Genomic DNA, 16640 nt, shown 5'->3' on the forward strand with positions numbered 1-16640 from the left:
AGGTATGCTGTTTTCAAGAGACCTATCTCATGTGCAAAGACACACATAGGTTCAAAATAAAGGGAGGGAGGAAAATTTACCAAGCAAATAGAAAACAGGAAAAATCAGGGGTTACAATCCTAGGTTCTGACAAAACAGACTTTAAACCAACAAAGATCACAAAAGACAAAGAAGGGTATATATAATGGTAACGGGTTCAGTTCATCAAGAAAAGGTAACTATTCTAAATATATGTGCACCCAATTCAGGAGGACCCAGATTCATAAAGCAAGTTCTTAGAGACCTACAAAGAGACTTAGACTCCCACACACTAATAGTAGGAGATTTTAACACCCAACTGACCATATTACACAGATCATCAAGACAGAAATTAGCCAAAACAAAGGGGCCACAGGTCCAACACAAGTATAAAACCTGGCAGGGTACTCATTAAATCTTAAAGTCCCCAAATAATCTCCTTTGATTCCATGTCTTACTTCTAGGCCATGTAAAGAGTGGGCTCTCAAGGCCTTAGGCAGCTCCACCTTTGTAGCTCTGCAGGATACAGCCCTCATGGCTGCTTTCATGGGCTAACATTGAGTGCTTGTGGCTTTTCCAGATGCGTGGTGCAAGCTGTTGGTGGATCTACCATCCTGGAGACTGGAGGACAATGGCCCTCTTCTCACAGGTTCACTAGGCAGTGCCCCAGTTGTGATTCTGCGCAGGAGCTCCAACCCCACATTTCCTCTCTGTATTGCCCTAGTAGAGATTCTCCATGAGGGCTCTACCCCTGCAGACTTCTGCCTGGGCATCCAAACATTTTCATACATCCTCTGAAATCTAGGTGGAAGCTCCCAAAGCTCAGCTCTTGTCTTCTGCATACCCGTAGGCCCAACACCACATGGAAGCTTATAAGGCTTTGGACTTGTACCCTCTAAAGCAATACCCTGAGCTGTATATTGGCTCCTTTCAGCCACAGCTGGAGCTAGAGTGGCTGCGACACAGAGCACTAAGTCCTGAGGCTGCACAAAGCAGCCAATTTCTCCCATCTGAAACAGGAACATTTATCCAATGCCTGTACCTGCACTGTATCTTGGAAGTAACTAGGTTTTGATTTTATAGGCTTATAGGCAGAAGGGACTTCCCTTGTCTTAGATGAAACTTTGGACTTGAACTTTTGGTTAATGCTGGAACGAGCTAAGACTTTAGGGGACTGTTGAGAAGGGATAATTATATTATGCAATGTGAGAAGAACATGAGATTTGGGCGGGGCGAGAGGCAGAATGATATGGCTTCACTCTGTATCCCCAACCAAATCTCATCTCGAATTGTAATCCCCACTTATCAAGGGAAGGACCTGGTGGGATCATGGGGGCAGTTTCCCCCATAGTGTTCTCATGATAATGAGTAAGTTCTCACAAGATCTAAGATTTAAAAGTGGCACTTCCTCCCTTCACTCTGTCTCTCCAGCCACCTTTTGAAGAAGATATTTCCTTCCCCTTTGCCTTTCATCAAGATTGTCAGTTTCCTGAGGCCTCCCCAGCCAAGTAGAACTGTGAGTCAATTAAATTTCTTTTCTTTATAAATGACCCAGGCACAGGCAGTTTTTTATATATCAGTGTGAAAATTGACTAATACACATTCCCACTCCATTTTCTAATTTTTATTGGTTATTTCTTAACATTAAACCAACTTCCTGAGCATGAACCCCCACAATTAAATTTATTTCACTTCAGCAGATGTTTTTAGTATTCCCACTAAACGCCAGGTACTGTCAAAGACCCTGAGAACACAAACCTGAAAAAGTATTCACATCTGCCTTCCAGGAAGTCACGATAAATTGAGAGAGAATGCCAAGAAAAGGAATAACTAAGATCCATTAAGAAAGTGACCTCTTACATCCATCATCTCAAGCATGGCATACTAATTCTCCCTTTTCAAATGCACAATTGCCAGTACTATGTTAACAATACAAAAATCAAAAGTTGCTCATTTGACCTTGATAACCACTCAAATTGTATTCCCTCTCCTTAAACTGCCCCCTCCCTGGCACACCCACACCAGATTTCTCCACTGATGACTTTGTTTCATCTCCTAGGAGACCTCTTCAAGAAGAGCTAAAAACCACTGCTCAAAGAATTCAGAGAGGACACAAACAAATGGAAAAACATTCCATGCTCATGAATAGAAAAATCAATATCATGAAAATGGCCATACTGCCCAAAGTAGTGTATAGATTCAATGCTATTTCTTTAAGCTACCAATGATGTTCCTCACAGAATTAAAAAAAAAAAAAAAGAAAACTATTTTAAAGTTCACATGGAACCAAAAGAGCCTGAAGAGCGAAGACAGTCCCAAGAAAAATGAACAAAGATGGAGGCATAATGCTATGTGGCATTAAAATGTATACTACAAGGCTACAATAACCAAAAAAGTGTGGTACTGGTACAAGAAAAGACACATGGACCAATGGAACAGAATAGGGAACTCAGAAATAAGACTGCACACCTATAACCGTCTGATCTTCAACAAACCTGACAAAAACAAGCAATGGGGAAAGAATTCCCTATTTAATAAATGGTGCTGGGTGAACTGGCCAGCCATATGCAGAAAATTGAAACTGGACCCCTTCCTTGCACCATATACAAAAATTAACTCAAGATGGATTAAATACTTAAATGCAAAACCCACAACTATTAAAACCCTAGAAGAAAAATCTAGGCAATACCATTCAGGACATAGGCACAGGCAAAGATTTCATGAAAGGCCAAAAACAATTGCAACAGAAGCAAAAACTGACAAAAGGTATGTAATTAAACTGAAAAGCTTCTGCCAGCAAAAGAAACTGTTATCAGAGTGAACAGACAACCTAAAGAATGGGAGAAAATTTTTGCAACTATTCATTTCACAAAGGTCTAATATCTAGAGTCTACAAAAAACTGAAACAAATTTACAAGAAAAAAACAAACAACCCATTAAAAAGTGAGAAAAGGACCTGAACCAACACTTCTCAAAAGAAGTCATACATATGGACAACAGATTTTTTTTTTAAAAAAAAGCTAAAACCACTGATCATTAGAGAAATGCAAATCAAAATCACAATGAGAAACCATCTCACACCATTCAGAATGGTGATTATTAAAAAGTGCAGAAACAACAGATGCTGGCGAGGTTGCAGAGCAAAAGGAATGCTTTTACACTGCTGGTGGGAGCATAAATTAGTTCAACCATGGTGGAAGACCATGTGGCGATTCCTCAAAGCCCTAGAGGCAGAAATACCATTTGACCCAGCAATCCTATCACTGGGTATAATCCCAAAGGAATATAAATCATTCTACTATAAAAATACATGCATGCATATGTTCATTGCAGCACTATTCACAATAGCAAAGACATAGAATCAGCCTAAATGCCCATCAGTGAGAGAATGGATAAAGAAAATGTGATACATATGCACCATGGAATACTATACAGCCATAAAAAGGAATGAGATCATGCCATTTGCAGGGACATGGATGGAGTTGGAAGGCATTATCCTCAGCAAACCAAAACAGGAACAGAAAACCAAACATGTCCTCACTTAGAAGTGGAAGCTGAATGATGAGAACACATGGTGGGTAACAACACACTGGGGCCTGTCAAAGGGGTGAGTGGGAGGAGGGAGAGTATCAGGAAGAATAGCTAATGAATGCTGGGCTTAATACCTAGGTGATGGTATGATCTGTGTAGCAAACCACCATAGCACACATTTACCTATGTAACAAACCTGTACATCCTGCACATGCACCCCTGAACTTAAAATAAAAGTTGAAAAAAAAAAAAGACAAAGAGATAGAAAAGTATATGCTATTATTATTCCCTAAAACAACAAAAATCTACTTTCTAACATGTATTATTTCAACACTATTTCAAATGAAATAACTCCCAGATATAAACATAAAGTTAAAAATTGAAAATCCACACTAGAAGTTTAAATCTAAATCAAGGGATCCAGTTACTGGCAAATCATCTCATGACAGCCTATGAAATATACTAATCACAGGCCACTGACTCAGTGGACATTCAATAAATAACAACTGATGAAGTTGAAAATATGTTGCTGCAAGTTGACTTTCAGTCTTAAATAACCACTTGCAAAACTCCACTTGAAAAATGTCCTGAATATAAAGAATATTTATGAGTGACAGCTCTCTTCATCCCTTTCATAGAAGTGATTTAGTTCTGGCAGATAATACTGGATCTCCAATATTGAGGTATTCATGTTTAACGTCCAATATACGAATAAACACCATATATAGGCATTACTACTGTTAATCAGAAAAGTAAGTAAAATGTTAAATAATAAAATAGATTTTATCTGTATTCAACAAAATTTTAATAAGAAAAGTAAAAGTCAAGAAACATGATCTGGTGAAATAATTTCAACAAAAGGCAGAAAATGGAAACACTAAAATTACAGACATAAATATGTAAGATGCCTTGGGAGAGTGGCAATGAAGAAGAGTAGCACTCCTGGCATATACACCATAGTATCTGAATTAAGGACTACAGCTCATAAAAGGGGACATTTGGTTACAGTATAAAAAGGAAAACCTAATTAGGCTTTGTGAAATATTTGAACAGTTTCTAAAATCAAGTTATGGCTTTTTTTTTTATTAAAAAGGCTTTAAGGATGCCTTTAAAAATGATGACAGTGAAATGTTTAGGCCAGTTTGCTGTAAACCTGAGTAAACTCCAAATGCCCGAGTCTTCTACTATACTGCAGCAGCTCATCGTTAGGTTTCTCAAAAGTCCAGGGAAGGCTACGCTTTCTCATGCTCACTAGCAAACTAATATATTTGTTTACATACGCAAATATGATTTCAAAAAATAGGTCTTTTTTCTGAAATCTCTTACGGTGTTAAGTGATTTTACTAGATGTGATTATGTCTAGTCCACAACACAATTCTACAATTATTACAATGACTATATTAGAAAATATACCTGCTACTATACTGGGGAAAAAGAAAACAGACATTAAATGCTTATGAAATGATAATATTTTAGTTTTTCTTTTATTCTGCAACGATCTCTACATTAAATGATATTCCTTTTTCCTTTCAATTTGAATTTTTTGTTTTTTTTCAGATGAGGGTCTCACTATGTTGCCCAGGATAGTCTCCAACTTCTAGCCTCAAGCAATCCTCCTGCCTCAGACTCCCATCCCAAAGTGCTAGGATTAGAGGTATGAGCCAATGTGCCAGGGATAATTTGAATTTTTAATAGTGAAGTTTTACATTTTTGTCTCATGTTTTTTAGCCATTTGGATACTCTGATCTGTAAGTTGTCCTTAAAGAGTCCTTGGAAACACAGCACTCACTTTGAAAAGGGCACCTTTTACGAGATGTGGTCCCCCTTGGCTTTTCCCTATGGTAGTTGCTGGCACTCAGCAGTAGGTGGGTTTCAGCTGGGAGGTGCAACCAGCTACTACACTCACAGAAAGGTGACGCATGACTAGAGCGAGCCCTATGCTGAGGGACACTAAAATGACCTAGTCAGTTTATCTTGGTTAAAAATCACAGAGTTTCAGCCTGTGGTTCCGTGAGAAGCAGAGCAGACCATCAGTAAATGGTATTCTTGATGATCTTTGTATGTTAGATAATAATAAATTTTCAGAATAATAGGTTTTTCTTCTCAGGTTGATGAAATCCAACACCTAGACAATATCTCTAATTTCCTTCTTGACATTCCTATATAGATTGTGAAAGGGACTGGGCTTTTTCTCATTAACACTGACTGTACAAAGCAAGCAGGGGCTTCTACTTCAGGTATAAAGAAAAACCACATATAAGAAGCATCTAGCACAACAGTACCAAAGTGCTTAGGTCATAAGATTTATGTGTCTGTAGAATTTATATCCAGCCATTATTAGCCATTATTCATAAGAGGCTTGAAATGTACATAAAAATAAAAGAGAGGCCAGGCGCGGTAGCTCAAGTCTGTAATCCCAGCACTTTGGGAGGCCGAGAAGGGCGGATCACGAGGTCAGGAGATCCAGACCATCCTGGCTAACACGGTGAAACCCCGTCTCTACTAAAAAATACAAAAAAAAAGAAAAAAAAAAAAAACTACCCGGGCGAGGTGGCAGGCGCCTGTAGTCCCAGCTACTAGGGAGGCTGAGGCAGGAGAATGGTGTAAACCCGGGAGGCGGAGCTTGCAGTGAGCTGAGATCCGGCCACTGCACTCCAGCCTGGGTGACAGAGCAAGACTCCATCTCAAAAAAAATAATAATAAATAAAAAATAAAAATAAAAGAGAAAAAACTGAAATCCTTAAGAAACAAACCTATAGCAATAGTCAGCATAGAGAATGGAAGGATAGACACTGGTTTGAAAACTGTTAATTCTTGCTAGTTATGCAGCAGCATTCCCTAGGGTTAAAAAGACTAAAACACAAGAATCATAAGCAGAAGAACCCCAGAAAGTCCCATGATCATTGCTAACCTTTGGGTTAGGGGTATCAATTTTAATAACTTTTGTCATTAAAAACTTATATGGTTTTTGTGTTATATCATCATATTAGGAAAAATAATTCAGTATTAGTATGACAACTGGTTATATTGTCAACAATATTATCTTATTGGAAAATGAAAGATCATCCAATTGAGTATCTTTCTAGCAAACTGATGACTAAAATCTCAGAAAAATGTCATATTTGTAAATCACACACTACGTTGTATGTTAAGATATTCACATTCTCACACACACACACACACACACACACGTATGTCACAGAAATCTGAGACTATCCTATGCTATTTTGAATGCTCCTTCTTGCTCCTCCAATGCTATGCTCTTCTGTTTGTAACAGAGCATATAACTGAAATATTCTCCTCCCCACTCTTTGTCCACTTAGTAGAATCATGATCTTTCTTTAAGATTCAGCTGAAGTGATTTATCCTCTATGAAGCACAACATAAGCCCTTTATCATGATGCGTAGGATGGTGGCCACCCTCAACCCCATTTCCATAGTCTTCTCTACTGCTGTGGCATTTCCCATAGAGTACTGAAATTTGTTATAGGAAACTCTGTGTAGAATAGTTGCAAAAATGGTTAAAAGCACAGAGGAATAGATCAGTGAAAAATCCAGATATATGACTTATGAAAATATCAGCTGTATAGCTTGAATCAAATCATTTAACATCTTTGAGCCTTAATTTCTTCATCTTTAAAGTAGAGACAAATATGCCTGCCTTACAGATTACAATAAAGGTTATGTGAGTTCATACATATAAAACATTGAATAGCATCGCTCCTATGGAAACAAGGAATTATAGTAACTGTTAGGAGGAGGAGGATGAAGAAGAGCATAGTAATGTTCCATTATCTTCTAAAATAGAAGATAAATTTCTATTTTATCTAGCAATTGATAGGTAATCATTAACATATCTAAAGGAAGGAAATGACATGATAAATGTTACCATTTTAGACATATAAGCAACAACCTGGAAAACAGATTGCAAATATTTTTATTCTATGGCTATAAATGAAAATATTTATTAACTTCAGCTATGTGTTCTCATTTCTATTACTGCAGATTCGAGGAAAAAAATTGGCATTTTAAATAATTATTTTAAATAACATTTTTCTTTGTTTTGTTCTGTTTATTAAATATTATTCAATCTAAGATTGGCATATATTTCCCTTGGATATTTTATACTCTCTGCCATATATATTTTTCTATTATGTATATGTGAAACAATGAAGAGTATGTCTATGAGGTTGAAAGTTCATTGAAGTCCTTTAATCACATTTTTAAAACTAAGTAATTACAGAAAAATAATGTAGAATTGTAAGAATTTTCTAGTTGATATTCACAGAGGAAGAAATCTTGACAAGAATAGAAAGGTCTTTGGTAGGTCAGTTGAGCATTAAACATTTTATTCACATTTCGGCATTAGGAAATAAAAGTTATTAACTTTCTTGCTTTTAGATGCACTTAATACTCTGTAGAAATATTCTTGAGCCTCAGAGGCTATTTACCTTTCTTTGCAATGTACACATGTGTCAATCTTTAAAGAGCTGGAAAATTTGAATAACAAATCCTCTAAAGTAAATGGCATAGCATGCTTAAGTGTATCAGTTTGCTAACATGTATTTAGTCTTTCTCATTACCATTATTCCTGCAATAAAAGGAAAGTGTCAACAGGGAGTTGAGATTTAAGTAATTTTTAAAAACAGAAAGGCTAGTGATTCTTATAGAGAAAATACCATTTTTATTAAATATATTAAACACAAAATATTGTATTACTATTCTTTGAAGCTGAATAATATCACTTTGCCCAATTAATAATATTTTAATCAATCAGGGCATCAAACAAATTTTTATCTATAAGCAGGTCTTGTGTTAAACAGGTAGCTAAGATCAAGAAAATAAGTCCTTACCTAGCTATAATGTGACCATAATAATAATAAAGGTAATTATTTTATTTATTAGAGGATTTGAGGTGGCTTCACAAATAGTACAGAAATCATAGAGATATTTTGCTCGCTGGAAGTGAATTCGAAAAGGAAGCTGGAATGAAGATTCAGGACTGGAATTCTATGTATTTAACTATCTAAGCGTTGTGTCAGTTAGAAGGAATGCTTGTCATCTATGAAAGCAGAAGGAGTCACCAAGGCAAATGTTGTTAGTGCCTGTGTGCTCATTGTCTAGGGGAGCAAGAGCTTGAAGTGTCCTAGAGCCACTGACAGAGATAAACGTAGGTGACTATAGCCAAAGAAATTCAAATATTCTGATCTCCCAAATTAACAATAATATAAAAATTAGTGAATTGGATTCATCAAAATTAATAACTTTTGCTCTTCAAAAGTTAACATTAATAAAAGAACAGGTCATAGACAAGGAGGAAATATGTGCAAAACATATATCTAATAAATAATTTTTATTCAGAATATATGAAGAACTTGTAGCTCAATAAGAAAATGAAGAACCCAATTTAGAAAAGATTAAAGGTAAATAGACATTTTACCAAAGAAGATATATATTCACACAAAAAGATGTACATCAATCATCATTAGAAACACAGAAAATAAAATTACAATGAGATACCACCACACACACTAGATTGGCTAAAATCAGAAAGACTGGTAACACCCAGTATTGGCAAAGATAAGGATAAACTGCAACCTATTTGTATTGCTGATGAGAACATAAAATAGTATAACCATTTTGGAAACAGTTTAGCAGCCTTGTAATAAGTTAAACATACACTTACCATATGGGCTACAAAGTATGAAAATAAATATTTACACAAAGGCTTATATGCAAATATTTATAGCATCTGTATTCATAATAGCCAAAGAATAGAAGCAACAAAAATGTACTTCAAATTGCTCAATGGATAAACAAATGGTAGCATATCCATACATTGGAATAATACTCAGAAATAAAAAGGAGAGAACTCCTGACTTATGCAACAGTATGGGTGAATCTCAAAAGCTAAATAAAAGAAATCAGACACAAAATATTATATATTATAAAATTTCATTTTTTCAAAACTTATAAAAAAAAACTACTTAAAAAAGGTAAAAACTATAGAGACATAAAGCAAGTGAGTTAACAGGCAAAGGGATGAGAATGAGGATTAGAAAATGGCAGGAAGAAATTTTCTGGGAGTGACAGAAATGTTCTGAAACTGAATTGTAGTGATGGTTGCATATCTTCATAAACAGTAAAACTCACCAAACTATACACTTAAAATGAAGGAATTATAGAGCTGTAAATTATCCCTGAATAAAGCTGTTAAAACATTAATAAAAGATGAAAGCCAAGGAAATCTCTATTTTAGTCTTATAAAAGGAATAAATATTATATAGAAATTCAGAGGGCATAAAATAATTTTAGAGAATGAGGAAGTTTAAGTGACAATGTGCAAAACATCAAACTACAAAATGAATCAACAGCTGGCTATTTTCTAATTCCATCCTCTAACTGTTTCATTCTTTTTAAACTATAAGAGACCTTGCTGAACTAGTCGAGATAATGCAGTATTTTTTATTAACTCATCCTGAATTGAAAACTAATTAAATAGATTCTAATAATACCTGGAAGGCAATTTTTAGATGACATGGCAAAAGCTGAACAGAAACAGTCACCAAAAAAAATACATGTTAATAATCAACTATTACAGCTCTGACTCATGCATTTCATCACATCAATCGCAGTATAAAGTATAAAATTTAAAGCCCATTTTAACAAAACATGGCTGAAGTCAACTGTGATCATTCAACATGGTGTAGATAGTACAGTACAGGTGCTGCTTCTGATAAATATAGTTTGCTTAAAAATCTGTGAATTTGAACAAAATTTCCATAACTGGATTTTGAGATCGCTCATTCATATTCCCATATCCCTATCAAAAGATCTAATATAAAATTCATTTCAATATATAATCCCTATCAAAAGATCTAATATATAATTCATTTCTCTATAATTAATGTTTTAATTTTCTTTCTTCTTTATTAATTAACTTTTTGAGAACATGTCTTATGTATATTTATATTACTTGTATATATTATCGTAAAAATATTTATAAAATCATTAGATTCTTAAATAAATAAATAAATAATAGGAAAAAGAAAAAATGCTAGTGCAAATTCTTGGCAGTCCCATTATCGTTTGCCTGCTCATAGTACATACCTACTGATGGTAAAACTTGAATGAGCTAGGCGATTGCTGCATCTATTTATCAGCCAACCCAGACTTTCGTAGGATTCTGTTGAATGAAAATACAGTGTATGTGAATCAGAAACTCATGGAAACCAGCTCGTTAGGAGACAAGTCTCCAGAAGTGTTTCAGGTTTCTACAGGTCTTGCAGAAAGGCACTGCTGCACGTAAGCAATAGACTATCTTCTCAAGTATGTCTGGATAGTGAATAGCCTGGGAAAGTGAGTAGAAATAGTTTAGTTTCTCTCTCTCTCTCTCTCTCTCTCTCTCTCTCTCTCTCTCTCTCTCTGAAGTTGGGATTTCTTACTGCCCATAAGAAAAGATTCAGGTTGCAGCTTCAGGGTCTCCATCTTGTAACATATCCCACTGCAGCTGCAGGTAATACCTGGCCTTTGTTGTGTAACTCTGTAGGGTCAGGGGCTTGAAGAATTAGGGCAATGCTGATATTCAGACTGCCAGATTGCTGCGAGTAATAAAGTCTTTTGTCTCTGACACAGTAGTCTCCTATATTCTGTCAGCATCCATAAAACTTTAGCAGTTTAATTTATTAGGTTGCAAGTAGGGTAAAATCACAGACCCTTCAGAGTTCTTGACACAATTTCACTTTAAACTTTCCTTACTTGGTTGTCAACTCTGTATCACAAGCAGAAAAGCCTAAATTTATTTTGGAAATAGAACTGTGCAATACTATTTAATTTGGTCAATTTAGCCAAAATGAGACATAGTAAATTCATGCTCAATAATTTTTATTTTACATACTACTTTGATATTACTTTGCAAAATAAACGTTTTACCTAGAAAATGTTAGTTAATAAAGATGTATATAGTTAATACAAAACATTAAAGATTAAAATGCACAAGGAATATAGTAAAATTATCCATTGATTTCAAATTGTTCAATCTTTTTTTTAGACTACTAGATTAATTTCTTAATTGTGTAATTTAAACATCAAACCCATATATTTTTCTAAAGATTAAGGATATGCATTCTACCCTAAAATCTAAGCAAAACTTAATGTTCATTAATTTAAAATTTATCCTCACTGTAATACAAATTTAAAAGCATGCCATAAAATAATATAATAAAATTACTACAATGTGTCTTTTTCTAGTTTAAATAAATATTATTTTGATAAACTAAAAGTCTTACAGGGTAGTCTTAAGAAGAGGCATCAATGCAGGTACAGCCTTCTCATTTAAAGATTGCAGGTTGAGAAACTTCACTGTGACAAGTACTTAGCAAAACAGTCATTATTAAATCTGCTTTCTGGGTTCAATCAATAGCCATTGATAAAATGCCTTCAAAAGAACATGTATCATTTTGTGCAATTTTGAAAGTGCTACTTTTGATAATGTAACAGTGTCCTTAACCTTTTTGGAGGAAAAACTGAGTGCATTATTGTCCTTATAATGACAGCAATAGCAATTATTAAACTGTATTTCTAGAAGAGCAAACTTATTTGTTTTCATTGACACCTTAGTATCAGCACAATCACTTTGCTTTGAAGGAAATGAAAAATGACTTTAGAATGTCAGAGCCTATATATAGTTCATCTCTGATAAGGGCTTTTTCTTTTAGGACTTAATACTAAGGACACTGGTTTGGAACATTCTTAAGAACTCTCTTGGGAAATTACATAAACATGACACACACACACACATGCACACACACATGCGCACACACACAGAGAGAGAGAAAGAGAGAGAGAGAGACAGGTGCTCTTTTAAAGAGCTCAATGTAAACTGGTTAACTATACTAATAATTAAAGACACAAATTACATGGGCAAATACAGCCACAGCTGAAATATATTAAGCTTCGTATTAAAAATTATTATGTGGAATCAATACCTTTCTAAGTTCTTCAATAAATACATAGATGCTATGGAATGAAACAAAAGAGTAAATATAATTCTGAAATTCTATATAATAATATTACATTCTCTTTTTATGCTATCTATATGTTTGATATAAAACTTTATAGTCCATATTATGTATGTTATTGTTTTTGTTTCTTATCTATAAATCTATATGCTAATGCAGTGATGCAAAAAGAAAATATAACATTTGCTACTTTAAAATTTTTTATGAGTTTTGTCCTGAAAATTGTGTTTTGATAAGAAAACATATCCAAAAAAAAATTCAACTTAGCCAATTCATCAGCCATTTCATGTATAAATAAATAAATCTCTGCATGCATATACATAATTGGGAGGTTTAATACAAAAATCACTTGGGAGAAGGAGGCTAGAGGAATGTGAGCCTGAGTTTTATGACAGAAAAATTCAAGATAAATTATGCTGAAGACCCACACATAATGTTTTTGTTTTACCTTCTCATGTTATTTTTGATGCTGATTACATTTGGTCTAAATGTACAGATTCTTAATCAAGGTCTTACTATTTTAGGTAGTTTACTAGATTTTTTTTCTTTACCCCATTTGCCCAGATTTATGAAAAAGAAAAATGCAGCTGAGTTTAATACTAAGGTGATATAAAAGCAATTGGCATATCAACTATAAAAAACAAAGTTTTCCTCAGCATTTAATTGTATAATTAGCTACACTGAATTTACTCAAAGAATATAAATTCCTGTCTTTGACTTCCAACTTTTCAACCAGTCCTAGCTAGGCAAGAAAGAGTGAAGAGGTTCACTAAATATAAGCATGGCATTATTTTTTAGAAAGGCAATCTAGTGCAATGATTACATATTTGGTATGAGGCTTTGGCATCAAACAGATGTAAGTGAATCTAAATCCCAGCTCTGCCACTCATCGTCTGTGTCAACAGGAAGTTACTCAACTTCTGTAAGATTCAGGGGAAAAAATAAACTATTTAAAATCAATACTGCCTGTAGGCCCTTCTGCCATTAGGAAGTTGTCAGACTGGGAGTGGGAGGCATCATTCATATTAAGGGGGAAATAAATTTCTAAACTGCTTCGTTCAACTTACCTTGGCTGAGAGAGAATGGGGTAAGAGAAGGCTGACCTTTCATAATCTTTGTCAGTTCTTCTCTGATACATCTAAGGTGACACTCAGAGTAGATGACTGTGTCTTCAACAAGAACGTAAACACATTTTTTGGATATGCGAATGGTAGTCCAGATCCTAACTAGGAGTAGAAATGTGAATTGTGCTGCCTGATCTCAGGACTTTAGATTTCATAAGAAAGCCCCAATGAAGCAGTTTGTATACTTTTATATAAACTCCCAAAGAGAGAGAAACATGAGATTTAAAGTGAGTTAAAGGACGAAGCAGCAAGTTGGGAAGAGCAAATTTTACAGTATCTAGAAAATAAGATGCTCCAAGAGGAATTTGGGACCATCAGGCATCATGTAGAGACAGAGATGTCTCATAGTTAATTTTTAAATTGATATCCTAATTTTCTGCTATATAAACATCCTCCAAAACTAAGGTAAATCCATTTTGTATAAGTACTGTGTAAACTTCCACCTGTTGCTCCTGCCTCCAACTGTCCTTGGAGGACAGTTCTGAGTGAGCCTAGACAGACTGACCAGTGCTCCTCTGCAAGATTGCACCCCCTTCCTGGGCATTCTGCCCCAGGGCCTTCTCAAACGCCACAACAGTTTGTTCATTCCAATATAATCCAGACCAGAATGCAAGACAGTGTGCACAGCCACTTCAACCTTCAGCCAATGTGGGCAGAAGATGGCAAATATATGCTCAGACTCCTATCCTGAGAAAGGACCACTCTGGCAGACATTCTGCATGCTTCCTGGTAAGCTCTCAGAGGGTGGAGCCCTCGCTGCTCACAACAGAGGCATCAATAGCACATCTCATGGGGGCCTGTCATCCTTTCTGACTCACTCCTCTCGCTACCTCCAACCCCTCTACCAAGGCTTTGTCTGTCCATGCATTTGCTTGCAACAAACCAAGATGCTTTATGAAAACTGATTTATGTGACAAACAAGGGGAAAGAAGCTATCCCTCCCTGAGCCAGTACAGAGCTGAAAGGGCCAGCAGGCTGTGGAAGAGAGAAGGCTGAGCAGAAACACAGACTCCACGCTGGGACCCTGAGGAGCACGATAATTCCTGTGTGAAGTAGGATAAGAAGCTTCTATCAATCTTTTTTTCTTGAATCAATTTTATTTATATCTCAAATGATAGTACAATCTTAGTTAACAGATACTTAAATCGTAGGTACATGATACATGGAAAAATAATTTAATAAAGCTGATTAGTAGAATTTAATATTCTGAACCAGTTTATTATGGTCAAGATCTTCAGTTTCAGTTTAGCTTTGATGAATCTCGGGTTCCATGGATATTGGACATAACTTTTAGTGAAGTATCCACCAATTGACAAGTGGCACATTTTGAACCTTAGAGACATTGTATGAGTTGGTAACAAACTATTTTTGAAAATTTATTTCCTAAAACTCACATTCACATACTATACTTCAGTCAAATATTACCTATATACACTTTGCATTTTACCATTCTCTCTATTGAAATAGCCTTCATTCTCACCTCTCATTTCCCCAAAGCCTATACATCATGTACTGTCTGGAGGAGTACATGGCCCATGAAATCTTCCTGAACCATACCAGATTGTAACTAAAAGTTTCATGGTAGTCACTCTCTGTTATCTCTTGATATATTTGTTAATATTTTTCACTTTCTCCCATGTCACAGGATGCTACTTATGCTTCATTTATCTTTTATTTACATATGTTGGGGTTTTGGTATACAGTCCAAGATTGTATCTGATCACTTCTTGGTCCCGTTCAAAATGCTGGACATATTTCTAATACAAAGGATGTTGCTATCAGCTTTCTCATTAACCTCCAAAATTCTGTGTGTCCCATCCTACAATCCATTCTTTCAAACATTACCAATGACAACACATCTTATTCTGAAACTGAATTCTGACACTTGTTCCTAAAACAAATACCTACCTGTCGTCAACATTTCACTTTCACCCAGGTTCTTCTATCTCTTCTTATTCACAGGATTATTATGTGTACCAGTTTGTCCAGAGCATCTCCAGTTTAAGCCTGTTGTACTGATTATTTACAGTGCCTGCTGCTACTCTCAGAAGTTTCCAGGTTTGGAGGATAAATTATATAGTCACCTTATCTATACAGCTTGCAATGAATTTCTGCTTTCCCTTCTCATCTGTGCTTAACCTATTTTCACACTGGATTGCATATTTTACCTCCACTATTTCAGAATATACCATAATTTTTGCAAGTGAGGGAAATTGTCACATAAAATGATGTAACGTAGTCAGTTTGCTCTGGGCATAGAGAAAGACTTTTCTGTGACCAACATTATAAATATCTGAGCAGTATTAACTTTGAAAAGCAGACACAAACCAGAATGGGTGGGGAGAGAGGTTGCATTTGGCACAGCTTCAAAAACATCATTTCAGAAAGAAAAATCCAATTCAATTTTCAGAATGACTGGTTAAACCGATCCATGACAGGTCTATATAATCAATATCTACTGCTACTTACCTTGGCAGCGTTCCTGGAGAGATCATTTTTCTAAATTGTCCTCTTCTCAGCCACTTTCCATTGTGTTTTATGCAAATTATTTTGGCTTGTCTACTGTATTTCTTTCTTTCTTTCTTTCTTTTTTTTTTGCTTCCACTGCAATAAAGAACATAAGCAACATATTGCATTGCATATGAAATAATAGGTATTTTTTAATCCCTATATGCATTTTATTTCTTTGTGCAGTCAATTTTAATATTACTCTAAACTATCAGAGATGGGTCAAAATATTTTCCCATCTTCATAGCGTCTTGTAGATAATTCTAACCCAATGCTAAAAACCAAGTATTTCTATCTCTGTTATCAACCCCACTTTTACAAATTGTCATGCACCCTCCTGCCTTATGATGTTTCCCTTGGAGAAATCAGTGTTTTCCCAGCCAGCAAAGTCTTTGGCAGCAGATATAGCCACTGGATAGAAAACTGTTGATCCTCTCCA

The 16640-nt window shown here is 35.3% G+C and overlaps 1 long non-coding RNA gene across 5 annotated transcripts in view; it reads right to left on the reverse strand.

Moving 5' to 3' along the window:
* Positions 1 to 16640, reverse strand: part of LOC103879390 — a 221565-nt gene that overhangs the window by 165736 nt on the left and 39189 nt on the right. For all 5 annotated transcript variants that reach the window (XR_002518470.2, XR_002518468.2, XR_004178533.1 and 2 more), the window contains exon 5: positions 16163 to 16297. This is a non-coding gene — a long non-coding RNA (uncharacterized LOC103879390). The remainder of the gene's footprint in view (positions 1 to 16162; positions 16298 to 16640) is intronic.

This window comes from Papio anubis, chromosome 15 (genome assembly GCF_008728515.1).
Source record: "Papio anubis isolate 15944 chromosome 15, Panubis1.0, whole genome shotgun sequence".
NCBI lineage: Eukaryota > Metazoa > Chordata > Mammalia > Primates > Cercopithecidae > Papio > Papio anubis.